Source organism: Alligator mississippiensis, chromosome 13, assembly GCF_030867095.1.
Source record: "Alligator mississippiensis isolate rAllMis1 chromosome 13, rAllMis1, whole genome shotgun sequence".
NCBI lineage: Eukaryota > Metazoa > Chordata > Crocodylia > Alligatoridae > Alligator > Alligator mississippiensis.
In genome coordinates this window covers 1,295,276-1,299,560 of record NC_081836.1, presented here as the reverse complement: position 1 = coordinate 1,299,560, position 4,285 = coordinate 1,295,276, and positions in this window count along the sequence as shown.

The window sequence follows — 4,285 nt, the reverse complement described above, 5'->3', positions numbered from 1 at the left end:
GGGCGGCGCGCGCCCATTGGCTGGCGGCGCGGGGGTGTGGCGGGGGTGTGCGGACAGCCGGCGCGGAGCGCGCCCTGGTTGGCTGCGCCCGCCGCCCGTCACCGCCGCGCGCCCGCCCCCCCCCGCCGCCGCCTGCCGCGCGCGGGAGAAGGGGGAGAGAGGGCATGAAAGAGAGCGTGCGCATGCGCGTGGGCCTGCGCGTGTGCCTGCGAATGTGTCACTGTGTGTGTGTGTGTGTGTGTGTGTGTGTGTGTGTGTGTGTGTGTGTAGACACACACAGAAATAAAAGAACACGTGTGTGGGTACATGTGTGCGTGTGCCCCGTGTCGGGGTCCGATGTGTTTCCTCGTGCAGCGCAGCGCGCCACGCCATGCCGCGCGCCCCGGCCCGGTCTCCTGCGGGCGGGCGCAGAGGGGCTCCCAGCCCAGGGGCCTGCCCCTGCCCCACAGCCGCTCGCTCCGTCCGGTGCCGAGTCCTTTGCTGCCGGGGGGCAGGGGGTGTGCAGGGACCGCGGGGCCTTTCCCCGCAGCAGGCCCCCGGCCCACCTCGCCCGCCCGCCTCGCCTCGCCTCGCCTCGCCCGGCTTCACTCTCCCCACACCGCCCAAAACAGCGCGGGTGCGAGGGCACGAGGACGGCAGCGCCCGCTCCGGCACTGCCCGTCTCCCCGGGCCGCGGGGCCCTGGCGGGGTCGGTTGTGCCGGTGGCTCCCAGCGATGGGTCCGGACACGGGAGCTCCCCGCTTTGCCCGGCGCTAGGCCGCAGCCTCGCCTCGCCCTGGCGTGGCCGGGCGTGGGGCGGGCGCACGCCCCGCTCAGGTGGCAGCGAGGCCGGCCTGGCTTGCAAACAGCGAGACTTGCTTTCCCTGCCCTGCTCCCCTCAAGCGGCAGCACCCTTCCCCACTCCGCCAAGACGGCACCCAACGTTTCTCGCCATCGCTGAGCAGAAACAAATCTTGCGGGGAAGGAGGTGAATGCTGATGTATGGGGTGGGGGGAGCGCAGCCGAGCTCTTGGCATGTAGGTTTGATTGGCGTTGGGAAATCTGCTACAGATTCAGCCCTGAGCGTGCCTGGGAATGTGCCGCGCAAGGACCTGCAGTTTAATTTCCTGTGGCTGGAGCTCTTGGAAATGTTTGAGCGCCGTGAGTCGCTTACACAACTTGGTTTGGTAAACTCGGGGACGTCGCACAGCGTGGCAGCGACCTACGGGTGCTTTACACGCTTTTATGTAAGGCACAACACCCCGCGTGGGAATCTGCACCATCATCCTGACTGCCGACAAAAGTCATCCTGACAGCACAGGATCTCCCGCTCGTGGCCAGATCCTGGCTCTGACATTGGCCAGCAACGCCTGTTTCAGATCAAGAGTCAAAAAACACCATGGTGTGTAATTAGCAACTTAACGGATTAAAGGTAATTCCTGTCGGAGGCAGCCCGAGGGCCTGAAGCATGAGACAAACACACGTCAACTTTGTGCATATTTTTAATTCTCACATCTCCATCTGGACCCTGGCGCGCTACAGCATTTTGTACCTTTCCTTCCTCTCTGAGGAAAGATCCCCCCAGCATCGGTTCCCCTGGATCACTTCCATGCTCCACGCTGGACACTGGGGCCCCTTCCTTTCCCCCGGTACTAAGCAAAACCCCCGTCTGCAAGGGGAGCATGCTGCACAGGCCCCTGGAGCACTTGCTTTCTGCTTTGATTAGACAAGATTAATAATTTTTCCATTCTCAGACTTTTAAAACTGGGCATCTGGATTCAGATGATTCCCAAATCTAGAGACAATACAACTTTGGGAAATGCCAGGAGGTGGGAGAGGAGGGGAGGAGAGGGGAGCGGAGCGGAGGGGAGGGGGCGTCTCTCCCTGCGTATGTGACCGAGCGCACGTTCCCTTCTCCCGTCAGCAATACAGCCTTGCCTGCCTCTCGCAGTGCCACAAAAGGTGAGGCCAGGGGAGGGCGTGAATAGGGAAGGACTCCTAGTTGTACTAAGCAATGACTAACTCTTTGTTCCCTTCAAACACCCTGCCGTTCTTCTCTTTAAAGGGAGATAGTAGGGGAGAAAAGACCCTTTTGAAAATTCTTCCTGTCCTGGACTTCAAAAACCTCAACAAACTGTATCCATCAAATATCTGGGGGGGAAAAATCAGATTGGGCAAACAAACTGTTCTGCTCCAATAATGTCAATACCTTACATTGAGAGTTTTGATTTGTCTGTCTTGATTTACATTTTTTCTATAAATTAATTACATTATCTTAAAAAAAGGTGGTGCAAATCAGAACTAGGATTTGTCATTTGCACAATGTCAAAATTTGACATTTTTTCAGTTTTTCCCCCCTCCAAAAGTTTTTCTAAATTAGAAATGTATCACAACCTGTCCTAGCCTGTGAATAGTTTGGGATTTGATCAATCGGCATTTTCTACTAAAAAAAGAACCTGTATTGTTGAGAAATTCCTGACCAGCTACCACAATGGGCAAGTGCTGATGGAGGGAGAACTGTAGTGGCTTGTAAATACAGAGGCAATAATCTGCATTTATGCTGAGTAAGGTTGGTCCCTGAGGGCTTCCAGGGAGATTTAAGGGGTATTTTGCTAGTCAAATCCTTTTGAGTTGGTGGGTAGACACGCCAGTCGTAATGGACTTAGAATCCATGTGATTCTAACCAAATCAGTACCGGTGTGCAGAGAAGTCATCTGATTGTCTCCGTGACAGTCGGTACGTAAGTAATCTTGGAGAGCTGCAGGGCTCCCTTCGGCAAACCGCCGTCTGCCCCTCCTGGTCGTGCTTGTCGCAGAGCGGGGGGAACGCCCGTGTTCTCCACTGAAGGGGCTCGTCGGGGTTTCCAGGGTTGGTTCATTTGGCCCTGCTGCTGAGACTGGCAGCAGGATGGTTTCTGTGAAATAGATGCCTAGTAAGGTGCTGTAGTTAAGAGACCTGATCTGGATCCAGCAAAACAAGCATGTGCTTGAGTACCTTGCTGCATGTGGGTGGCGTTAGCCAATGCTTCCAGGTAAAGTCTGGCTTATGGCCTGATGCAACAGGCTTGTGCTGCCAGTTCATTTTACACACGTAACCTAGCAGCTTTCAAAACATAGTCTCCAACCAATGAGCATTTGTGCATCATTTGCCTAGAAGTGAAAGGCCAAGTTCTGCCATCCACGTCCCCTGACCCATCCCACTTCCTTCAACCGCACCTTATTTAGCACATTATCACTCAGCTAAGTTTTTTATTACCTCCTTCCAAAGAAACAACCCGGACAGGACCCACCAAACCATGACACTTTTGTCAGCTGGTAGGCATGCTCACCTCTTGCACACAGCCTAATTAGTCATGCTAAGGAAATTATTTAGCTGATGCAAATGTAATGCAAACATAAAAGGATGAATTATTACTTTCTATCCAAGCATCTGGGCTCAGTCTTGTGAGCAAGAGGTAAGCCTGGGGTGTGCACGGCAGTCCAATATGGACATGCCAAGGCCAATAAAGGCCTGGTCACGTGACTGACAGTTAGGATTTCTCAGCAATTATCTACTAACCTACCAGGAAGTCCCTTTGTCTGTTTGCTATTGTGTTGCAAACGGACTTTGTCAAATCCCTGGCTGCTGCACTTACAGCTTCCATGTCCCATTCCCCTCAGCGAGAAGTACCTCTGCTCACACCCCTTGCCTGTAAAAATGTTTTGAAATACAAAGAGATACAAAACGTTGTGAAAACTTTTATGTAAATGATAATCTTAGTGTTTCACTGGCACTGAGAGAGTTTGGCCATGCCATTGCATCTCCTCTCAATCTCCCTTGCCCGTCCTGCGTGGAGACCTGTGGAAAGCTGTGGGGAAGTTACCAGCAGCCAAGTGATTTAGCTGGAGCCTTCTCTACAAGGTGAACTGGTCCCAGCTCAAGCTAAAGCACTGCCCAGTTTCTAACTTTTGCTCCCAGCTAGGTAAGCTAGCCACGGCTTAAAGCAGTTCCACACCAAGGTCAGAAGTTCTTGTGTGTGGGTATCGGGGGAGGCAGATTTGCACTAAAACTGGGCAACAGCTGGGGTCAATGGTACAGTGAAGATGGGCTGAGATGATCCATTGCATGGGGAAAGATGAGGGCTAACTGACAGCTACATAGGGCCAGAGTCTGTCAGTGACTCCCTACCAGTTAAAGTGTATGTCTCTCCAGCTGTGGCATCCATCCAGCTGAAAGTTTTTGAACGACAGCCAGCAAACCTCTTCATCACTTATCGATGGAAATGAAGTTCACCCCAGAAGCCCTGACAGTGGATGGATGGTCTTGA